General features: G+C 28.5%; 1 protein-coding gene across 2 annotated transcripts in view; it reads right to left on the bottom strand.

Annotated features, from left to right (window-relative positions):
• Positions 1–6,864, bottom strand: part of LOC148238569 (myosin-IIIb-like) — a 48,459-nt gene extending 41,595 nt beyond the window's left edge. For both annotated transcript variants that reach the window (XM_088194758.1, XM_088194769.1), the window contains exon 1: positions 6,627–6,864. The gene's annotated coding sequence lies outside the window, so the exon portion shown is untranslated. The remainder of the gene's footprint in view (positions 1–6,626) is intronic.
• Positions 6,865–26,266: the final 19,402 nt, after the last annotated feature.

The raw sequence follows: 26,266 nt of genomic DNA, 5'->3' as shown, positions 1-26,266 counted from the left end.
TGATTGCACAGAAGAAAAATTGCTAAAAAACCATGATGTAGATACATATTTTGCCACATCGGAATTAAAAACAACCCACTATTAGATATTTTGCCTATCGATTATTCTAGGTATGCAATCATTTATTTATAATCATTGTAAAATGTCGTATATTAGATAATATCCAAGAATGTATTCATTTATAAGCTGTCCGTTGGCTGATATACATATATAACGTTCACAGTGCGACGGCGCCGATTTGATCGACATTAACTTTCAATCCTCATACATACTAAGGATATATTACATGCTTATTTGCAATTCGAGTATTTATAGTCTGTTAAATCTAACGAATATTTGCATTAAATCAGAAGCAATGATAATTTTTATGTATTGTAAAAGGAAAAACTCACTTTTTGCCTCGGAGCCCGTCGACGGGAATTCAAAATTTGAAGATTTCATTATGAAGATTGTTTATCTAGTTTAATTAATGTATTCTATTAATCCTTACACATGTTTATATTTCATTTTCATAGTTATAACATACCTAGCTAATTTGCAATCCGATTATTTATATTCAGTCAAACCGAACAATGCACATGACAAATTAATAAAAATTATTGTCGCATAACAAAATTATTGAAAATGTGGCCATCTTGTTTTATATTTGAATGCTTATTTTTAATTGGTCGAAACAATAGAATGCGTTACTGGTGGCCTTAACTCAATTTTTTTTTTATTATTATATTTAAATATATTTTCTTTGTTTGAATTATTATTTGTTAAGCTATTTTTCAACCATGTTAATTTTTTTTAAGTTTATCTAACTCTCTATAAAGATTCTTAAAACAGCTGTATTGTGAGAGAATAAGCAATGATATAATTTCTGTGCGGTTTAGTTGAGAAATTACTTGTAAATATTGTAAATAGCAATGGTACTAAAATTAAACCTTAACAGATAAGAAAATATAATTTGACAAATAGTTTTTAATTTTATTCTGAAAGATTCTACACTTTAAGAACAAGTTTATTATCTTAACCCTCCTGATACGAGCGTAACCGTACAGTAACAGAAATAGATATCTAAACTAACTGAAAAAATATTTAAATTAATTTATATATTATATAATATAATATCTGCGTACCAAACGCGATGGAAAGCTTTAGCAATGTCCAATAACACTACTCCTGTTGTATTATTTTATGTAGTTTGTCGGTTGGAATGAGAACATCTAAGGCCAAAATATTTATCGGGCAAGATATAATATTAATTTGAATATTTTTTTATAAATTTCACTCATACATGTAACTAAAAAAAACGTAGGATCTGTATCCAGTTTTGAAGAACTATTACTGCTTTCACATAAAATTAAATATTTATTAGTTTATGAAATGTTTCTGGGTCAAATTTTTCATAAGGTTTTGGACAATAATATTTTATTTATTTTTCGATTTAATTTTTAAAATTGATTTTAAGATCACGATTTCATTGATTTTAAAGCCTATACGCAATGTTTCTTTAATAATATGATTGACTACTATATTTGTCTCGTATTCAGTGGCGTAGCTATGGTGGGGCGAGGGGTGCGGACCGCCCCGGGCGGCACTTGCTTGGGGGCGGCATATTTGCGATGGGATCGTCTAGTGTGGTACTTAACCATAAATGCACTAAAATATATATATATTCACAAATAGCAAGAGCTTAACAATAACCAATTAATTATTTTAAGAAATCCTGATTTTATGACCATGCAAAAAATGTATAGACGGGGGGCATTTTAAGGATCGCTTCGGGCACCACATACTCTAGCTACGCCACTGCTCGTATTAAACATACTTTTTCGTTAAGAATAAAGTGCTTTATCGATGCTCTTTCAATCCTTTTCGCTCCAGCGACTTGGACAGGTGCAGCGGTCCAGTCCCAGGCTAACCCCGTTCGACGAACATGCTGCTAACCTGACAGGTACAGCATGATCATAATCTGACTGACGTATCTGGCAACAAAGACCTCTCGACATGCAACAAACGCTATATGTAATGAGTGCACACAACATTATGCACAAGAGTTAATTGACCGTTGATCAACATTCTACAGGGATCGATTAAATGTTATAATCAACGAAAATAGCGTAACGGCTATCCAATTGATATCAAAATTGGGTAATTTCTATGCCGGATATGTTTCATCGCGATCATATACGTATGTGAAAAAATGTATAAATGTTTGCTGCCTAGTTCTAGGTGGCGTAACTTTTTCTTAAAATTATAATAGTATATATATTTTTTTCATCCTAATCCCCTGATAGGTACTATATTATATATAAATTAAAAGTATATTCAGTAAAGGGTATAGATTCAAACATGATTTAAATTTAAGAACCAACAACGAATTGCTTTAAAATCGAACAATACTTGCGCCAATCAATGTAAAAGTCGATGAAATAAATGTATCGATTTACGAGATGATTGCAGCACGTTCATTTCTTTCAACTGAAACGATAATGGAATAGTAAAAGCTATCAGGTGTCTAGTTGTGCTCCTAAATTACCTGAATCCAAATGCATAACCATAGCACAAACTTATTTTACTGCTGAGGAATTCGGATACACTATAACTGTTCGATAGAATGCAGTTAGTTGCAAAGGCACATTTAAAAATTAGTTTTTTTATGGTAATAAATACGCCATAATACAACAAAAATAGAATACTTCTCTTATGGTGTATTTCATGTCACAATGTCACAAACGGAGCATCCATGACATTCACAATCAAAAGTATTTAATAATACAATATAATTGGGGGAAAAAAATAGAATATTTATTTATTGTAAGTTTTAATTTTTTTAAATAACATGACTGGCGTTAGCTCTATTACAATAACGATACAACAGAGTAAACACAATCAACAACTATTAAATAAGTAGTGACATCTATTTTATTTTTAATAAAAACTAGTAACACAGATTACGTTAAAAATGTGACACTTTCAATAGTCAATGACTTATACCACTTTTTTCGTGCTGGTTATTCGATTCAAACCCAAGACTTTCAGGTATTACTCACCGACTTATTCCATTGGTCTATTATACTGGAATATATATTGTATTAAAGTTTTTTAATAGTACTAATCACACAGATTACAGCAAAAGGCAGAAAATTAAGTCAGTATTTTTTTAATAATTTATTGATTTTGTTTTAAAAACAATCATCTGCGGATTTTACTTCTTCTGTAATTCAGCTTATTAAATAGCTTCAGGGAATTAGAAGATCTAATTAAATATGATACATCATGAATAATTATTCATTAGTCTTAATAAGTAATTTCATCTAAACTAACAAGCTGCCTTATAAATAAGTACAATAAATTATTACCAACCAAAATAACACATGGACAATACGCAAAGTTAAGTTTAATGTAAACAAAGATAAATCAGTTGCACTTAAACCTAATTTAAATTACTAATCTATTCGACCTTTTACTATATATTTAGACATAATATTAGTCTGGTTCCGTTATTATCCAAGTTAATCAGCAAACGAGCCACAATCATGTGTATCGTCGTTAAATTGATGGGCTTTTGTATTGGGGCAATTTCATTTTACGAACGTGTAATTAAAGAAGATGGCTAATATCTCATTAGCTCGTACGAAGGTGTGTAATTAAACTGCGATCTTCATCGGAAGCGTTAAAAAAGTTGTACAGGCGATTCATTCGAACCATAATGCGAACAAGAAATGGGCGGGTGAAAATAAGCTATGGGCTACTTTTAAGCGCGCCACGGTGAAACAATGGTTTGTGGTGTATTTTCTTTTTAATTAAAAATAATAGGCTAATGAAGATTAATTGATAAAATATGTTTCATCATTAGTCATACATTGGACGTCAATATTTGTATAAGCTTATTAACAGAATTTATTTAAAAAATGATTAAAATAAAAAATCTCGCAAAATATTTATTTATTATTACGATTAATATGTAGTTTATATATAATATAGTAGTAAAAAATAAATATGTCCTTTTACACTTTTTTGTTTTTTTAAAATAGTTTTAGTAATCTCCTTATAACGATATATATAATTTTACCATGGTTGTAGATATCTAATATATCAAATTGTCGATTTATTTATAAGGATTCCTTCGACCTTCTAAAAACAACTTGACATCACATTATTTCACATAAAAACATCACATTTGTTATCCACTTTCCGAAAACAACTCAAAAGCTTATCTTTTTTATCTACTTGATGGTAGGCATAATGTAGATAAGAAACACTTATCCTCAAAGGGCTTCGCATTTTTTTGTTAGACGTACCTTCGAATGCATAAAATTACAAATGGATTTTTTATCCTCCGTTCTTATAATATTAAATTAAGTCAACCCAGTTATGTCAAAAATATTAAAAAAAACTATAATTTGTATTCAGAGAATTAACCACTTAAACGCCAGCGACTCACCGGTGCATTTTTTGTTAATAATTTTAATTAAATTTTATTAACGAATTATTTACAAATTTTAATTTTTTTAATTATTGAAGTTTATTGTACCAACTTTATTTATCAGTAAAGCAAGTATTTTATATTTAATTTTAGAAAAAGATACTGACCTGTGAAGAAAAATAACAGGTGACTCCTTAAAAAGTCGCTGGCATTTAAAGGGTTAAATAGTTTAGTAACAAATGACACTACATAGTAAATATGCTGGTATTAGAAACCTTTATAGTATATAAACCTGCTTAATTTGAATACTATGATGTTACTGTATGATATATTTTTAACTAATAGAATTTTATAACCAATACTGAAGAGTTCAGTTATTTACATTTTTTAATATAATAATTGTCAATATAAAGGTAAAAGTGATGAAGCCATCTACTATGAATTTATTTATTAAAAAATCAGACCATAAATTTTTAATCATGGTTTTATTAAACTAGTTGCTTTGATTATCATATTGTTTAATTTGTTAATATAAACAAAATAATTAAAGAATTTTTTTAAATGGCGAAAATTCAAAATATTAAAAATTGTAACACCGCTTACAAAAAAATTAAAGAAAAACGTTTTAAAATATAAATTAAAATTGAAAAAAAATGTGTTTTTTACAAATTATAACGACTTAAAACTGGTTTTGAAAAATACTCGTTAACCGTTATTTAAACTTATAAAAATAGAGAATAAAATATAAAATAAAAATATATTAAAAATAATTTAAAATAGAAAATGGAATAACATGAAAAAAATAATAAAAAAATCGAAAATATTGTGAATTCGTTTAATAAAATTCTGAAAAAAAGTTTAAATTACAGAAATTAAAATAAATTTAACGAAAATGGTATAAGTCGATATTTTTTGTGCTTCAAAAATATTCCAAGAATTTGTTTCAATCTGTTTCAATATCGTCACTATATTATATAGTAACATTGATATTTAAGTTAAGAGCAATTAACTCATTGTATGGCATTGAGTAAACTATAAATGTTCGATGCTTCTATACTACTATGTACTTAATATAAAATGTAATCTATTATCTATTAAATTGTGCATTTTCTACCAATACAGTTAAAATGAAAAATTGTTGAATTGCGTATATTCTTGATGATCATTAATTTATTTGAGTGTCACATAAACGACCAAACACATTAAATAACTTAAAGTATATAATGGCATAGTTTATTTTTATACATTTCAACAGATTGTCACAATATTTATATTATTCTTTGCTTTGTAACATTTTTATACTTATTTTAACAACCACTCGTTAAACCATATTTTACGGTACTGCAAGACGTTTACAAGGTATTTATATCATACATTGGAAAAATCGCGTTACAGTCTACGTGTGATGACTACCATAAAAATCGCGTGACAACAACAACATCAACGGCAATCTTCTAACACACAGCTTAATTCGCAAGTTCAGTATAATAATTGAAGAAACTGTATAAAATCATGAAGTTATGCGAAACAACAAATCTTAAAAATCGCGAAAGTTTTCAACTTAGTTAATTATCGATTAGAAAACAGATCAAGAGTGATTAAATCTTGGCTAATAGACAAATAAAGAATGTTTGAGTCACATATTTTAACCATAATAAAAATAAATTGTGTACTAATAAAAAATATATTATTAAACGGAGTCAAAATACTTTTTCTGGAGGTGAATTTAACAGTTTGTATGATATTGTAAATACAATAGATTAGTGAAAAAATGTCCTTACTCAATATCCCGTAAATTATTTGTTCACATAATTCAACATATTACCATTCTTTCATATATTAATATTAAAGATGCTATTTTTATTAATATTAAATATTTAGCCTTACTATCTTATATGCAATATGATCGATTCATCGATTCATATTCTAATAAGTGTGCCATATAAAATACATATGGCTACATTATTGAGATTACAAACTCTTTATTTTTTAACACTAATAAGTGTTGAAAAATACCGATGTAGTCAAATAATCAATTGACAATTTACTTCATCGGTTTTGGAACATGTTTTCTACATTAGCTTATAATTTCATAACAGAAGTTAGTTGTCAATTATTTTTTAATACAATTTTGTATTAATTAAATTTTATATTGATATTTAATTAATTCCGAACTCGTTTTAAAATATAAATCAAAACATAAACTTACCATATATACAACAAAAATGGCACAGCCTATGATTTATATACCGATCGATATATATATATTTTTCTTCTTATCACTTTTTATTGTCACAAAACTAGTTTTACATTATTTACACGTGTGTTGTTGCATGCAGTTCCGAGAGCACTCAAAACGGAATCTGAGTCAACTTGTACAACATAACCGGCTAGTGCACCGCATACACGACCCGCACCGCGGGAATTCTTATGTTGACTGTCGCACATGAAATCAGCTGTGTCAGTCACATAGCGGGCGGAGCTCTCAAACCGTGGGACGGACGCCCCCTTCATCTTTCACTTTTCATCCATGATTTTGAATTCGTTTTCAATGAGTTTGTTGTTGTAAATATCAACATTGTAAGTTATTATAGCCAAGAAATATTTGGCCTAAGCAGAGCGGGAAACTCCCGCCCGTTCAACCTTGTACTACTGGCTCTCGTACTCCGCGGACGCTGTAGCAAGTCTACGTATATTAATACGTAAAAATACAATAAGTATAACTATCTTAAATGTATTATTCAAAGTTTTTGGAGCCCCGGTAAGACTGCCTTCCTATGTTAAAGTCGCACGCGAAATTAAAAATGCTGATTTTTTCTCAAAGAGAATTGTTACAAAACCGTTAAAAGTATAAGCTCGAATGAGCGGAATGGAAACTATCTCACTCATAAAGAGATTTGTGAAGCTAATTTTTGTTTAAACCAAAATTTTTGCGCACATTATATTTACCGGAAAAATAAAGTTGGTACACGACTTATGTAATGAGTAATATGATACACAGATCAGTTGTTACATTATGGCAGCGCCTCTTAATGAGCGTACTATTATCGAGCATTCAAAAAAATTAGCACAGATAGTTTATGCGGCAAATTATAATTAGCTGCTTAAGTTAACACCGTAAACATTAAAATGTCTATATATTTTTTAAAAAGTTTTATAAGCAGTATACTAGTTTGATTTATCGCCTGCTCTAAAGCAGTTTGACTTGATCGAAGGGGCAACATCACAGCTTGAGAATCGCTATTCCGTGGCAAGTTCAAGCGTTTTACCGGTGCCAGTGATGTAGCCGACTCGATAGCAAGTTATTTATGCGGTGGCAACAATTTACTAACAATAAATTAATACATAATTTTTGTGGCAACGCAAATAAATAACAAGAAACACCCATAGACGATAAGAGCAATCCATTCGGCTATTCGTAATTAAAATTATCACCAAAATTTGCATATATAACACTGAAACACCGCCTACAAGAATATTTATGTATGCAAATTGAACTTGCATCGGATTAATCAAATCTGACGTGAACCGAGTGAGATGTTTGCAAAAAATCCAATTAGAAGCTCTAATTCAATCGCACATCGTGTATTTTTAATATAATAATAAATAATATGATATGATACATTACAAGTTATAATCTGACTACAATTTATTTACAAAATATACCTCCTTTGACATTTCTTTTAAATCTGACCGCATTAGATGTTTTCTATTCGTTCATTCAATTACAAATAATAAAAGATAACGCACCGCTTCCAAGCCGAATCAAAAATTAAACCTTAAACACTAAAACGATCAAAAAGCAATTCTTAAAACGGAACAAAACTATTACAGACCGCAAATATTGTAAAACCTCTCTATACACAACCACAAAATATATAAAATTAAATTTTCTTTAGCTGCTCCAAGTCACTTTCATATCTTATTATCCGGAATATAAAAAAGTTGTTTTATTCTTCCTCTCAACCTCAATAATAAATACCTGTATTGTACCCGTTGAAAAATCAATGGAAAGTATATAAAAGTTGTATAATTTAACTACAGGATTAAATTATTTATTTTAAATATTATAAGCTGCTCAAAACTATTGTATTTTTATATAATTGTAGCTTTTTGTGTACTTTTTATTTTTTTACTGGTGTTAAATTTTTCAAAAATTCACATTGATTTTTTTTCATTAAAAATATAATTTATACGAATATTTTAAAATTATTTACAACGCTGCAATTTTTAAAACAAGTAGTAGTTTCAAATCCGCTAAATTCACAGCTGCATTCTAAGCAGGTAGTTAATAAAGAGACTTTTCAATGAACACCCAAAAAATATTTGACAATAAGTTTTATGAGCATATATGTTGTTTAATTTTACAGGAAAAAAATTAGAGTGTTAAAATAATTATAATATTAAGCAATAAATTTAATAAATGACAAATAAATTTAACAGTTTTTTTAAAAAAAACACGCTCTTATATTAATATTGTTTTATGTTAGAAAATGAGCTTATATATCTACTATATATATTAAAAAAAAATTAAATATTTTTACATGTATCTACACAGACTCTTAGTCGTTAATTTTTTAATTTTAATAATAATAATTTACAATATATTCTTACTATATTATAAACTTGTTGCTATATTAAGTGCTTTTTATCTACTATCAGTGTGATAATAAATGTGGCAAGAAAATACTTGAGTTGTGACTAAGTAACGATATACAATTAGATTAATAGATATTATTTTACTAAAAATTGCATCATGTAGTTGAGCATTTTTAAAAAATTATATATGTTTTAATTAATATTATTATATAATTAAAGAAAAATTTTATATTTATTTGAAGAGCGAGTAATTTATAAAATATTTTATTGTGTTGATGAAAAGTAAAAATTTTTCTTAAATTACTATCAATTATAAATATTTATGGTATAAATTAAACTAATCGATTAAAATTGTAGCAAACTACAAATAAATAATATTTATTAATATTTTTAAAAATGCAATACTTATACTAAGTATTAATTTTTTTTATATACATATATAATAATATAATATTTGTTGTATATATGAGGTACATTGTGCAAAAATATAAATAATACTTTACATTTTAAATAAAAAATAGTTTAATGATTAAAAATACATTAAACATACAATTTTAATAGGGGAAACCATAAATTATAAAGTTGTTAATCGTAAATTCAAGTTTATATTAAATAAACATTAAACTAATTAAAAGTAAAATGTATGAATAATTAAAATAACTGCATTATGTTGGTATTCAATCTAAGCTAATTAAAATATATTAGGCAACTTTTATTTACCCTATCACTCAATGAGTGTCAACATTTTTAATAAATATATATGGCTTTTAAATTTCGGTTTGAAGGTTATTCACTATCGCCTTGCCTTAGTTTCGATGCCATCTTGCTGTTAAAAATTTGGTTAAACATTTTCTATTTCGTTCTGAATACTTAATGAACTATGTCGATTATCTTCATACTTCACAATAGGAAATACATTATATATATATATATATAATAAGCCTGTTTCTTGAGACCAGTTGAAAGTTGCCCTTTAAAGATCATACCAAGTTGTAATTTTTCAAGTTATCAGTGCTCCTTGTAAGGAAGTTTTAAATCCGGAAATGAAATTTTCCAGTTTTTTTCCATAGGAAACTTTTCCTGCTCTGAGCCACGATTTTCCCATTTACTCGTTAATTAGTATCGGTTCACGTACACGAGCGACTATTCGAGAGTTCCCATCGATTTGCGATTGCGTTTTGATCACATTGTTAAGACTGTGATCGATTATCGGTGAAATTTAAACTCTTGACGATTATTTAACTTTCAGAACTGGTCGCAATTATTGGCGATCTAATGCGAGAGGCGTTCGGCAATTTGATTGTAATTATTCATTGAAAATGTTGTAAATATACGTTGACGCTAATGGTAACATTTATTACACATTCGGGATGGAAAATAACCATTATTATCAACACTCGTAACATCAAAAGTATATTTATAACGGATGGTTTTGAACTGCTTTTTTCCGCTATGTAAAATAAGGATCCACACAGATATATTATCGATACGTAATCATTATATGCAATTAAATCATACATCATATTATTATATCAAAATCGATCTTTTATAATTTTACTATACAAAATACAGTAAAAACAGAGCTTTAATGTCATAAAGCAATTACTTTGCCTAATCACGTGTTAAAGCTGAATATTTCATCCAATAAAATAAATTGTTCACACCTGTAAATATTATACATGACCTCAAAAAGTCACGTATGTTCCTTTATGTATAATCTAAAAATAATATAATATATGTATGCAATCATGATATTATGATAAATTATTTCACACGTTACAAAAAAACAGCGAATAAAAAATATATACGACTCTTGTGTAATGTTTCGGCCAATTTGTTACGAATTTCATTTGTATGTAAATTTTACCGTATGTGTGTATTTTTTAATGAAAATAATATTATAAAATGCGTACGGACGTGGTATTATAATAAACTAATAAGCATAAATTATTTTTATGCACATTTTAATGCTGTGGTTTTTTACAATAACATATTGTATATTTAAATATTATCTTAGTTAGAAAATTAAGATATTAATATTTTACATATTTTTAATGATTTGCTTACCGGCTTGCAGGTGGTCTTTATTTATTTTGTAATAAGACTATAGCTGTTTTTAAAGATTATAATTTAAGGAGTAACTTTTAATCGAAACAGTAAAAAATACATAAAATTGTTAAAATAAAAAATAATTAAATTTCAAGTAAAAAATTAAAAATAATTTACAGAAACATCATCGGAGATTTAAGAAACTAAAATCTACGGATGCTGAGATAGCTAAGGCTATCTCGAAGGGCACTAAATCATTATCAGAGGGCGAATTTATTAAAGATTACATGATTGCTTTAGCAGAGTAATTATGTCTCGACAAAATAAAACTTTTATCAGTTTCTGACTATAGCTGGCCATACACGCGCGAGCACATCCGGCGGATCTGGCGGTGCTTGACAGACAAATCCGATCGTGTGTGGTGAGAAAAGGCACATAAGAGTGGTGAAGCTCGGGCAGATCTGTGCGTGCGTGCGTGCTTAGCTTATTGCCTGCACTTCACTCTCTGGAAGTTGTCCTAGCGGAAGTTCGACCGAAGTCGCTCAAGGTTGCCGACTTCCGAATAGCGTCCACACAGCCGGGAATTTCGAAGTTCGACTGAAGTCGGTCAAGGTTGCAGTCTTCCGAAAAGCGTCCGCACAGCGGGGAATTTCATACGCGTGCGCGCTTCCCGACATGGAGGACGTACAGGCCGCAGCTGTCACCTATGTGCTCTATGTGCTCTCGCGTATTATAACTATGTGCGTGTTTTAAACACACAAAAAATTAAAACCAAATGGAGAAAAAGGAGATGGTGGATGATTGCAATGCACTGGAATAGATCAATGTTAGTAAATAAGACATTTTATGTTGAATCGAGGCTTCACTGTCACTAATAAATAATAAACAGGAAACGTTCAAGTGTGCAATTAATGAATAATTTCTATTATTTTTTAAGGAAAAGAATGGAAAATCAATTTGCTGAATTGAGATTTTATATACAATATATAGCTTAGGTCTTTCTCTTTATGATACATGTAAAATTGACTCCGGATTTTTGCGGTTTTTAACACATTGCATACCTTAAAAATGCATTATTCTTAAAAATGGGACGGGGCTTAGTCGCGAAAGTTAGGACCTAAACCTTTTAAACCATTATAACTTTTTAAATAGGTAACGTGTTAACGTTAAATTTAAAATACAGTTTTGTAATAATTGTAATTTTTTAATAATATGGTTACCGTGGTAAAATCAGTAAACGTCAAATTGTGGATCGCGTACTAATAAAATAAAATAAAAATTTGTTTAGAATCACCAAATATACACATATTAAAAAAAAAAACGATACCGAGTATGATAAAATGCTAGTCAAATACTTTTTCTTAATAAAAAACAGCAAATTTGTGACATATACAATTTTTTTTTTTACGCTACGCGGCGAAATTTTTTTTTTACGCTACGCACGACCGTTCAACACGGAATTCCTTTTCCTCGGGCCTACAATTAAAGAAATACTTTAAATACTTTTTAAAATAAAATTGCATGAATTATTTCATAAAAAAAAAAAAAAAAGTTAATTTTTTTCAAGTTAATTTTTTTGTTAAAAAAAGTTTTTTTTCTATAATGTATTTTTTAATACTTATAAAATCATACATTTGACTAAGAGCACTTATGGAATCAACTAAAGTGGAGAAATAATTTTGGCCGTCCAGATCGGGCAAATACCACACAGTGCAGCGATCGTGAAGAACGCCTACGCCCATATTGAAATTGAACCGAGATACTCGTTCTATCTCAGTTTGCGAAAAACCATATCATTATCTCTCTCACTCTCGTCACTTAACACGCGAGAGAGCGAAAGGGGAAGTATCTCACCGCTCGCGCTCGAAAATCAGCTCCGCATTCAATCTCTTGATTTCTATCCGTTCGTCAAAAATTTTCGGAGGCGCTGGAAGTTGGCCACGTCGACCTAAATTACCCCTACTTTACCTCCCGTTCGCGGTAACCTCGGAGAACTTCCGAGAGATTTTAGAGCGGGGAGAACCGAGCTCGACCAAAGTAACCCCGAATTTTCACATTATATTCTCCGTCCTTGGCCAACCGTCGCCTACTTTCGGAGAGTGAAGTGCAGGCATATGGCTTTGGCCCGCTACGGTGCAAGAAATAATCAATATCTTGCATCTCTTCAACATTTGCCAACCCCTGATATAGAGGAATGCGTGGTTGAAACAGCTAAGAAAGTAGTGGGAAAAAGTAATCACGAAAGGAATTCTGAATGGTAAAACGATAATACAGTCAGGCAATGTTAGAAAAGAATTAAGCTAAAATACTTTTTTTATAAAGAAGAACGTTTCAAAATGACATGCATAGAAAAAAATTGCGCATATAAAGAAAAAAAAGAATAGCTGTAGACGCATCAATGACGTCTCTCATATTTGCTTCGGAGGCCGTCTGTCTGTCGTCTCTGATCGCCTCTGACCATCTCGTCTTGAATCGTTTGATCATCTACCGATGTGACGAAATGTCACATCTCTGATACTCTCAATTTGAGACGGCTCCAACAAATCACAGATGCGAATATTAGTGAGCTAATTGAACGAAGAATGTTCAAGCCTTGGAGTGAAACTTTCGAAAAACAGTAATGCGAGAGAGAGATTGCAATAGCGGTTTTTACGCAGGTTGGATGCATTGTCAATTACACATTTGCGCACAAAAGGGCAGTTATTTATGTTCCTTACGAGTGGTTAATGTGCTATCAGGTAGGTGATCTGTGAAATCTCTAATCATTACGCAATTATGGTATTGAGTATTATCTTCTATTAGCTATTTTATCGAGCGAGTTGGCTATTTACTTTTTTTAATATTTTAATGAGATCATTAAAGGTGCAGCTATAAAATAGATTTCTATCACTAGTTCATAGATTTCAAGCATATAGCGTGTTATTGATTAACATGCTCAATCAATCAATCAATGGACAATCCAAAAATAAATTACTGAGTTTCGTTTATGAAATAAAAAACACCTTCGTACATTCATACCCAAATTATAATATTATATATTTTTTAACAATTTGTGTTTTTTTTATATTTTCTATGGTATATTTTACAATTATCTATTAAGTCAATAATTAAATAAAATATGATAATAGATAACTAACAAATAAAAGATTCATTATTAAAGTAGCTAGAAAAATATTGATATTTTTTTTTTATTACAGTGATAATATGTTTTACATATAAAATATATGAATATGTCAATTGGCCTTATTTGTAAACACAATATTGTTATTTTTAGTAAATTTATAGATCGAGCTATTTTATATATTTCCATTTAGAAAACGTGACATTGAGATATGCACTTAAAAGTAGCCAAATAATGCTGTTTATTTTTCAGCTATCACGGCCTTTATTAATAATTTTAATTTAATTTTTCAAAATACACAATTGTTTTTGTTAATGATTTTATGTCTTTTAATAAAATTTATGGTTTCCGCTATAGAAACATGTATTTTTCATTATATTAAATAATGATACCAAATATTGGTCAAGATTGCCATTAACATATTGTTTATGTTATTGACATAATAAATTTTTCCATTCCGCGATTTATTTATTACAATTATCACACATCCTATAATTAACACACTTTTAACTCAATTCAATTGCCGTCTAATCCGAAATATATTTATTGCCATATTATTATAACACTTTATTTATATTATCGAGAAAGTCTATAAACGGTGTGAAACATTGAATTCTTTAAAAAATATAATACGCAGCACCACTCGTTGTATAAAAGTGAAATTAATGAATTCTGAAGGCTTTAGCACCAATTTTTTCATCATAACTTACACTTTCGCCTGTCATGTCATCGTGTGGGATATATTCGACTTGAAAAAAGCTCGCAATCAATAAGTCGATCAACCATGTCGGAAATTTAATATATAATCGACAAAAAATATAAGTCATTATAGACCGATACAAGTCGATCAACGGTTTATTTATTTATCGAGCAAAAAATATATAATAAAACTGTTTATATAGTATAAACAGTTGAAATTATAATAATTTACAGGAAAATGCATAGGGTCAAATAAATTTGTATAAAGACGATGACCGGTCATCGCATTCGTAATCATCAATTTAAGTAACTGCCTTTTTCACTTTACAGTTAAGTACACATAATCAAGTTGCATTATAAATTTTGCTGTCATAATAAAATTAAAGTAATTTTTCAATTTCGCTCGTTTGCGATCGTAAACAAATTGAGCTGGAATATATTTGCATATTGTAAACTTTGTGAAAGGTTTCTTAAATTGAGCAGTTAAAATAAGATGAAACTAGTTTTTGATATTATATTAATTCGGAGTTTTGTTTATATGTCAAATGGCAAATTCAATGAATTTTTGATCTTACATTATATTTATTTTAATTTATTCTGAATTTGTAATTAATGAGTAATTTTTTATTTACTAATATAATAATTGGTTATCGCAATATTTAATATCTTACTTGCTTTTTGATTATACACGTCACACGATACTATGAACTTGACTGATATAACAAGTTCATAGTATCGAGTATGAATTCTTCAAAATTCAATTAGCCTTCAGGTAAAAGCAGATAAATTTCATAAATACTGCAATTGTCATTTATATTCCGAATTATAATCAGTTGGCAAAGTATAAATAAACAACTCTACATTTTTTATAATAGAATATTTCATGATTAAAAAGAACATAATATTGAAAATATATCTCCGTGCCTCCACCGTTCTTAAAATAATATATTAAGGCATTCAAGGTAAAAAGAAGTGTTTAAAAATAATTTAACCGTACAAAATAGTACGATAAAAAAAGGATCACAACATGACATTACTTTACAGGAAATAAAAATGACTGAACATTTTTATGGGTAAACTACGCACAACTACACTTAACCCTGATTTTACTATTTGTTAAATTGCAATTTATAACAAAACACCATAATTTTTTAAGACGCATAGCTTAAAATTTTTCAGTATATTTAAAAAATGGTGGCATTTTATTAAAAAAAAATTTAAGCACGTTTAAAAAATGTTAACATAAACTTATGTACAACAATATTTTTGCCACAAAGATAAGAGAAAACGGTTTATAAGTAAAAATTAAACGTTAAATCAAAGTATATCACCATTATTGATTTAATTTAGATATCGTTGTAATCTATGATAACGAAAAACTAATAGCAGAAAATGTTTATATACATTTTTGAAAAACGACAATGCTACAAATCGATTTTTGTAATCTGACTGACGTAGGCCCAATGCGTTACAACGCGTAAATCTGTACCAACTAAATAATAATCAGCAATTTTTTCAGTTTGGGAATTAGTGAAATCTTATAATTAATTATCACTTATTATGCATATTATAATTTATAATCAATGAATGTCACTTTGCAGCTGCGGCTGGTTTTTAAGCTTTTGAGCGGTATCGCCGTACATGTACGGTGATCGATCTTTCATTGTTTTGAGGTACCCCAGGTAGTTACATATTTACATATTTAGCTGAAGAAATAATAAATAAAAATAATTATATGTACACAATATTTATAAATTTGATTTAATGTAAATGATATCTATTGAAAATAATTTAGATAAATTAAAGAGTACGAAATAAATAAATATTACATTTTTTTTATATTAATTTTATAAAAAATATTGAAAGCTACTGAAATGCTTTAAAAAATCCACAAAAGCCGGATAATGTATAAAAAATATGTAAAATAAATTAACGAAATTAATAATAGAAAATTGTTAAAAGAAATTAATAAAAAAAACACTAATATAAATCAAAGCAACAAAACGTTTAGAATCGCTATACTATAAATGCAATAAAAAATAATAATAAATGAAGGGCTACAGAAATAATAATGGAAAAATACATAAAATTACCTCACTCCCAGGTTGTGTACCGTAAATAAGTAAAATTAACTCACTACTTACTCAAAGGGTTATTATTAGTGCATTTTTATAAATAAAAATTCGAGTCTACTGCCGTGGCTTGAGCCCGCAGCCTCTGGGTTACCAATCTAGACCTTGCAGACTACGTTATAGTATCGTTCTTTCTGTTTATTTTATATCAATAATTTGAATCACTTACAATCTAAAAATATGTTAATTTGTAAGTTCAATTAGTTTATATGTACCCTTCAAATAATAATTGTTTTAAAAGAGCTATATTTTAACCCTAAATTTAATAAACGAGTTAAGCATAAAAATTTGTAGTAGTGAACAATACTTTAAATTTAAGAATTCTGTCATACGAACTGTATAAACTAAAATACGCATTAACAACGATTTATCATAACTTTTTGATTAGAAAATACAAGATATGATTAGATTATGATATATACACATATAAGAAAACACTGAATGTTAACTTTGATTGCACAAGGCAATAATTAAAAAACTGATGCGTATAAAATATAAAATAATGGTAAAGTATTTTGTTCTAAATCAATCTTTGTGACAAAAAATGCACAACTGAACTATTAGTATTTATTGAGAGGCATATAAATAAAATATTTATTATAATTTAATTATGTATCACTTTGATGCCACCAGACAATTTGAGGCGATAATGTTTCAAACGACGTTGTTACTTATTTCACATAAAAATTCTTGAAAATTACATTTAACAGTTTTGCAGTGAAACGGTTCAAAGCAAATACGACTACAATCACTCCTAATAATCTAAGAACAAACTGCCATCATTATGGCAATAGCCTAATAGTATTGATTTAGCAAATTCGAGTTTCTCCTTCTATCCATATAATTCTAAATGTACAATGGCGTCTACTGTGTAGCTATTTTGCAGTCTCCATTATGTACTTATCTATCGGTCGATTTAATGATAAATCTCTCGTCGCTTTTATAATGATGCCAATTATCCGGGGCTGACTGTACGTGTAGAGAAACTGAGTGTCGAGTTGCAGGGCTGGTCTTGGGCTTTCCTACGTTTCTAGTTTCACTTTTGCAAAACGTGATGCGAACGCAGTGTATCATTTTTGTCGTTGTGAATGCGTGACGATTAATAGAATATTTATTTTTATAATAAAAATATTTTTGATCGAATCCAAATCAATAAGAATATCTATGCTTAATAATAATTACGCATTTTAGTTAATTTTTGAAGCAACTTGTGAAAGATTTAAAATCACCTAAATAAATCTATGAAGTAATCGATAGTCTGAAGTATAAAATAAACTAAAGTTAGATGCATTTTTAAATGTGAGCTGTCAAAGGATTCTCAAACTTTATTAAAGAGAAAATTGAACTAATGTGCAATAGTTTAATATGCATATAACAAAATGCACGAAGAAAATTATTTAGTTTAGATTATTTTTACCGTGCCTTTCCCTTCATTTAAAAAGGAAAAGTTACATTAAAGTTTGCAGTTTGGAACAATAGCAAAAAGTAGATATTGTATACAATTGACAGATTGAATAAAATATATTACAAAATTACATTTTTCTTAATACTTTTAAGGCCTTAAAGGCTGAATAAGAAATAGTTAATAAGATTCTCATAACTAAAACTATCTATTTTTCTTCAATCAGAAACACTGCGTCGTTACACAATAGGACAATACCGCTCCAGTGCCTCAAAGAGACCTCCTCATCAAGAATTTTTGAATTAACGACCGCCGGATACAATAATCGGAAGTGAATCTGGGTTAGAAACGAACCGAGAAAGTCTCGTGTTTCAAACAATACCACAATGGGATTCCGCTCCGCGAGTTTACCAAGGCGAGTTATGAAACGACGTCAGATGCAAAATGGCGCGGCTCATTTGCTGATTTTTTTAATACTATTTTAATGTGTTTTTTCCATTCGAATGCAAAAAGTATCGTTTTAATCGCTCTTTAATGTCGCGCGCGATGGAATTCGAAAGCGCGTTTATTTTGGGAAAAGTTCATAACTCAAGAGATGAAAAGCTCAGATAAATCTCGTTCTTCATCAACCAAGTTTCTTTATAATAAGCCTATTATAAAATAAATAATGAGATAATTAAATGGTATATCAAAAAATTCGTTAGGAATTATTAATTTTAGTATAAAAATGATTTCATAACAAACACAATTATAAGCGTACTAACTCACGATAGTGAGATACCGAAGCTAGCGAGTGTGCGAATACCGCACCCTCAACTTTTTGGGTTTTAAGTATTATTTTTGCGTACTTCTGATTTTTTAAAACATATTTTAAAAATGGTGCAATCTATAAAAAACTACTTAACATTTTTAATTCATTTGAAAATAGGTTTATAGCTTGACTAAATATTTTCAGAAGAAAGCATTTTAAATTATTTAATGTTAGATTTTAAATTTAGATATTTAATGATAAAACTAAATATTGTATGTCATTTAAAAATAGGTTCAAAACTTAGCTAGATAAAAATAAAACTAAACATTATACAGTGAAATCTCAATATAGCGAAGCTCACGGAACCAGTGAATATATTTCGGTATACTGAAAATTCGTTATATTGAATGTAAGGAAGATGATATATTTTATTTTATTTTTAATTACCATATTACTAAAGCATCAAAATAACATCTTATAAGGTTTACAGATAGTTTTTTGTCCATTTTTAAAGATACTGTATGAAACACAATAAAATTTGTGAATAAAATGTTTTATGAAAAAAGTTTGAGGATCAGCGAAACACCTATAATGTCGCTTTTGAACATATCAGGCACAAGCCAAGTCAAGGACGAACTGAATTCGGAGAAATATTGTATCAAGTTTTAACGTCATTCTTAATTTGGGTCAAAATATTTCGTTATACTGAGATCATTACAATGAAAACATTTTGTATGAAAATTATGTTGAAAATTGAAGATTCGTTATACTGGGAATTTCGTTATTTCGATATTCGTTACAAAGTGATTTCGCTATATTAATTTTTAAAATAAGTTTGTAACTTAACTAAATATTAATAAAACAAAAAATACCAAAAGGTTTTCATAATAAAAAATAATATTAAAACATAATATTTTGCATCATTTAAAAGTAGGTTTACAGTTTAAATAAATAATAATACTAAATAGCATCGGTTACACATCCGCACAAAAATATTACTGATATTTAAAATATTTTGTTACTCCGTACTGACGCTACAACACAATCAACGTGAGCGATTATAAGTCATTGATTGTGTTTTAGCATATTTTAGGTGTTTGAGGGCCCGTTTTAACGCTGCTTATAACACAATTTTATTATAAATTTAAATTGAAATCACTGCTAGCAAGCATTATCTTATTATAAATGACATACTACATAAGTTTGATATAACTGAATATCCTGTTCTAAAAGAGAAATGATTGCATAGAAGAAAAATTGAATAAAAACCATGACGTATACATATTTTGCCACATCGGAATTAAAAATAACCCACTCTTAGATATTTTGTCTATCGATTATTCCAGGTATGCAATCACATATTTATAATCATTGTAAAATGTCGTTTATTAGATAACATCCAAGAAACTACACATTTATAAGCTGTCCGTTGGCTGATATATACAGAGTTCCCACTGTGACAGTGCCGATTTGATCGACATTAACTTTTAATCATCATACATACTAAGGATATATTACACACTCACATTTAAAATGTATCTGGTTTATTTACAATTTTTAAAATCTAACGTATATGTGCATTAAGTCGGAAGCAATGATAATGTTTATGTAATATACAAGGAAAAACTCACTTTTCGGCCTCGGAGCTCGGCGACGGGAATTCAAAATTTGAAGATTTCATTATGAAGATTGTTTTATGATTGTTTATCTAATTTAATCAGTGTATTCTTCTTATCCTAAACACATTATGTATATATTTAATTTTCATAGTTATAACACACTTAGTTAATTTGCAATCCGATTATTTATAAAGGAAAAACTCACTTTTCGGCTTCGGAGCCCGTCGATGAGAATTCAAAATTTGAAGATTTCATTACGAAGATTGTTTATCTAATTTAATCAATGTATTCTTCTTATCCTAAGCACATTATGTATATATTTAATTAGCATAGTTATAACACACCTAGTTAATTTGCAATCCGATTATTTATGAAAAAAAAAGACTCACTTTTTGGCCTCGGAGCCCGTCACCGGGAATTCAAAATTTGAAGATTTCATTACGAAGATTGTTTGTCTAGTTTAGTCAATGTATTCTTCTAACACATTATGTATATATTTCATTTTCATAGTTATAACACACCTACTTAATTTGCAATCCGATTATTTATATTCAGTTAAATGACGAATTAATGAAAATTATTGTCGCTTAGCAAAATTTTATTTATAAATAATAATTATTATCAACTGTTGTCACGTTACTGTCGGCCATCTTGTTTTATATTTGAATGCTTATTTTTCATTGGTCGAAACAACACAATGCATTACCGGCGGCTCGAAAATCAATCGGAGCAAATTTAATTTTTATTTTTATTATTATTTATTATTATAATTAAATATATTACCTTTGTTTACGTTTATTATTATACACCTTTTATACAAAGCGATACGATTTACAGAGTAGAGAATTGAACGGAGAATTTTTCATTTTAAGTGATCCGCGTCCGGAAGCGGAAAAGGATTATGCGGCTTAGAACAATTATATAATAGATATTATAAAATTGATAAAAAAATTAAATAAGGGCTATTTTAAAATGCACTAGTCTATTAAATAATTTAATAATGAAAAAGTTTATTAAATTAATTTCTAGTAGGCACCTCTGTTGACGATCGAAATAATAAATTTACTATTTCATATTAAAATGTTCCAATAGATGTCTCTTTTATTTTTACTATATTATTTGATAAATAGATAAATAATTAAATTTTCATAGTAAATGGTCGATAATAAATATATTTAGACAATGTTGTTTTATTTTTCAAATTATTGATGTGTTTTGTTTTCGTGGTTTTATTAGTATTAAAATTTTTGTCATAATAATATGCATTATTATGACAAAGACGGTTCCTTGTATTTGTACTTTGTAAATACTTATTCGATCAAATATTCTGATGATGAAGATTACAGCGAAAGCAGTAGTGTTAGTGTCAAAAAAGGCTGTTTCGCAAGATGCTTTGGATATATAAGGTCAAAAACATGCAAATGGATGAGAAAATCGTTAAAAAATCAAAGGAGATACAAAAACACGTTCGATCACAGATTTTATTACTATCCTTCGAGAGTCGAAAAGACTACAGCCCGAAGTTTTAAAATCATAAAATGTTATTAAATATACATATGTATATATAAAATTGATAGTTCGTATTCAGCAATAAAATTCAGTAAAAATATATTATTCAAAAGCATAGAAATAAATAGCTACTACTGAAAGATCGTTTTTACTTTTGTTGTTTTTTTAATATAATTGCATAAATTAGCAAAATATTCTTCCTAGGTTATAAATATACTATTACTATAACCGTAATTAGACTAAATTGTTGATGATTAAAATGTTTCACTATCAATCCAAACGGTCTATTAAAAATCATATTATTCAATTATATTTATTACAATTAATATCAAATAATAATATGTACATATGTATGTTAAATCGGCTTTTGAAATAGAATAAATATGTTTTGCCAAAAAATTATTACTGTTTATTTATTAATTGAATATAAAATTTTGCGAAACGTTTTTTTCCAAATGCGGATTTTTCTAGTAGTTTATTGGAAATTGGAATTTTTAATTACTAAACATTGTTGACATAGGTTCGTTCTTGTTGAATCTAAAAACGTTGTTTCTCTACGTAGCATAAAACACATTAATATCACAAATTATAAATGATTTTTTAGTTAATTATTCTCACTTGTCAAATTTTCTAATACGATATAAAATTTGTAATTTATTTCATCAAAATATACTGACATATGTTTATTCTTGCAGAATTCAAAAACGTTATTGCTCTACTCAGCATAGAAATTCAGATGTCAAAAAATGTGACCGATTTTTTTAAGTAATTATAATTGATTTTTTTCTCTACATGCGGATCTTTCTAGTAGTCCATTGAATATTAAAATTCTTGTTTTTGTTGAATTCAAAAACTTTGATTCTTTACGTAGCATAGAAGCGCAGTTATATTATATTATAAAATGTAATCGATTTTTGTTCCAATAATTTTAAACATATTTTTTTAAGTAATTCAGAACAGACTTGTTCAAGCTTTTGTACACCTAAAAAATATGAGTTCTACGTCTATGTATTTCTTGATCGTCTGGTAAATGCGATTTTATTAAAGCGTTTTATTTCAATAAAAATGAATAAAACCGGTATTTCAGTTAACTGTCAACAATTTAGTTGTACAAAGTTCATATATTATGGATGCTTGATACCTGTCGGCGAAGACATCTAGCGCATTCCATTGTATTTGGCACCGACCATCACATTGTTTAGGTAGTTTCGCTCTTTTTTGCAAATGCTTTGATTGTTATTGGATATATACGTATATACGCAATTGTCTGTAAGACGCTAACGAGGAAAATATCGTTCTTAGAAAGCAAATAAAGCAATTTGTTTTATAAACTTTTAGCAAGCTCACTAATTTCGATGCAACTGTTCCGAGTATTTCCTATTAAAGAATATTAAAATTGTGGTATTTAAAGACAAAACTTTTGTCATTCCATGTCAAAAGCGAAGTGTAAGTGAAGTGATTCTGAAGGCACATGTTCTGGCTTATGTATCATTAACCCTTTATATGCTGGGTGCGGATAAATCCGAATTACCATATACGACTATTAACTTTTTAGGTAGTGAGTTAATTTATACAATTTTTTGATTGTTAGTATACACCTAAGAGTGTATTTTTTCAAAATTATTTTTGTTTTTATTTATCTATTATTCTTTTATATTGCATTATTAGTAAATAATAGAAATAAATCAGTGATTTTGAACATTTGAAAACGTAATTATTTTCTGGAATATGCGGTATTTCTTTGGCGAAGATATTAAGCGCTGAACTTTTTTTGTTAAAGTAAGGTCCAACGGTCTTAGTGCAAGTTACACTTCCATTATTAACGGATATTGTTAATATTATTTTAATGGATATGCATAACTGCTCTTTTACTTGTTATATTGTGTTTAATAAGCAATTGAAAAACTAAAAGTAATAATTATTAAATTCTATTGACTATTGGTTTTATGATCCCTTGAGTCATATACAGACTTTAAATGTTTGTATCATTATGTACTTTATTTAAATTTCTGTATAAAATTTATCAAGGATTTTAAAAATTTGTCATTAACTTTTTTTACATAAATCAGTATAAATGTTACAGTAAATTTGTATTTTCACTAGCATAAATACAATTTCATTAAACTCATATCTGAGTACACATTCTTAACGAAAACCTAATTTAACTGATAGGCGCCGGTAAACTTATATAACTTAATTTAACAGTTGCAAAACGTACATTAGATATTCATACCCAAACCTAGCCTAAACGAGTTAACTTAATTAAAGTTAATAATAACTTTCATTAGGTCAAGTTGGATTTGATTAATTTTTTTGGTTAGGTTTGGGTTTTAACAGCAAATGTACGTTTCTCAACTGTGTTACAGTAAATGTGTATTTTTCATTGAATGTATATTTTACTAGTATAAACATAATTTTACTAAATAAATAGGACATTTTTGAACATATTGTCAGTTGAAAATCACCACTAACGTCATTTTTCTTTTATTTTATATTTTAAGCAGCATATAAATTCAATAGCACCTTTCAGATTAAATATATTTTTATTGTAGAAATATGTATGTGTGTTTTGATATATAAAATATATACACATTCACTGTAACATGCACTAGCTTTTATGTAAAGCAACGCAGTACAAATATATTTTTCATGATGTATACTAGATTCTGAAAGCTCTTAAAATTCTTAAACAATTGTGAGCAATTGCTTCATGTGTGGTATTGTGGTAAACAGCATTGTCTGTATTCTAAACATTAAATGTTTAAATACAAGCTAATCTTGTAATGTTTGTGAAGTATTATTTTTATCTATACTTAATTCAGGAAACACAGTTAGTAAATCGCTATCTCTTTCCTCAATATTTATAAGTGAGTAAGAGATATGGATTATATTACATATTGCGACATACTACAATGGGTGAGATTGTTATTCTCCGAGCGATGGTGGAGAAGTTGGCGCAGGAATGATGTCCGTGGAAGATCCTTAGGGTTCTGTTTGGTTTGGCAGCGACAGTATAGCAGATGTTGATATCGTATGGTGGAATCCCTCTCAGAATGTGAGCGTCCATGACTGTATGTTGTCCGCGGGCGGACAGGCGTCTGCTAGTGTCTGCCCTCTTCTCATTGGAGACCAGCCTTAAGTATTAAAGACTACTGAGCAATCACAATTACGCAGCGATCATCTTGCCAAGCATTGCACTCGCTTCTTAGAACAACTAAATACGTACATGCTTTTAAAAAGTGACATTTGCTTGGTGGACATCTCCGAGGCCGAATTGTGCACCGAGAATGTTGTGGCCTTACGGTGCTTTTTGTCTTCCGGTGATAAATTGATTCCCGTGATCGTTTCGTTACAAAGAAATGTTCATTCAATGCACCGGAGAATCCTTGCGTGTTATTTATGGGGAAACCCTTTAGTTCTAGTCGTAATCATGGTCTTTGTGTGTTCCCACTACTGTCCAGTTTATCCTTATTGATGAATAATCAGTTTTGGTCACAGATTCTAACGATATAGAATCTCTTGCATACATATCTAACAATTTGTATGTTATTATAGTGAAATTTTTGATATATAAGAATATATTTAATTATTGATCTTAGTTTATAAAAAAATATAGCTATTATATTCTTCAATATGCACATTCTTATAATTTATTATCAGTATATGAAATATGTTCACTTTATAATGATTAAAAATCTATAGTCATTGATAGTTTTATACTAAGCTACAATAAGAGTTTTATAAAAAAAATCTGCATTATGTTTTTTTGTTATCAAATAATTAGCTTTATGTTTAGTTTTTATAGCATAGGTTTAAAAATAAATCCGAGTAAAAATATTGTTGCATTTTTGATAGTTTCTTTTTAAGAATATATGCATACACTAATGATGCTAATTAATATGAAAATAAGGCTGTTTCTTAATACGTGGGTTTTACTGCATTACTTTAAAATGCAGTCATAACGCGAA

This window comes from Plectrocnemia conspersa, unplaced genomic scaffold, assembly GCF_051122295.1.
Source record: "Plectrocnemia conspersa isolate PC_06_02 unplaced genomic scaffold, ASM5112229v1 ptg000001l, whole genome shotgun sequence".
Classification (NCBI taxonomy): Eukaryota; Metazoa; Arthropoda; class Insecta; order Trichoptera; family Polycentropodidae; genus Plectrocnemia; species Plectrocnemia conspersa.
The sequence above is the reverse complement of the archived record's forward strand: the minus strand, read 5'-3'. Positions and strand labels throughout refer to the sequence as shown.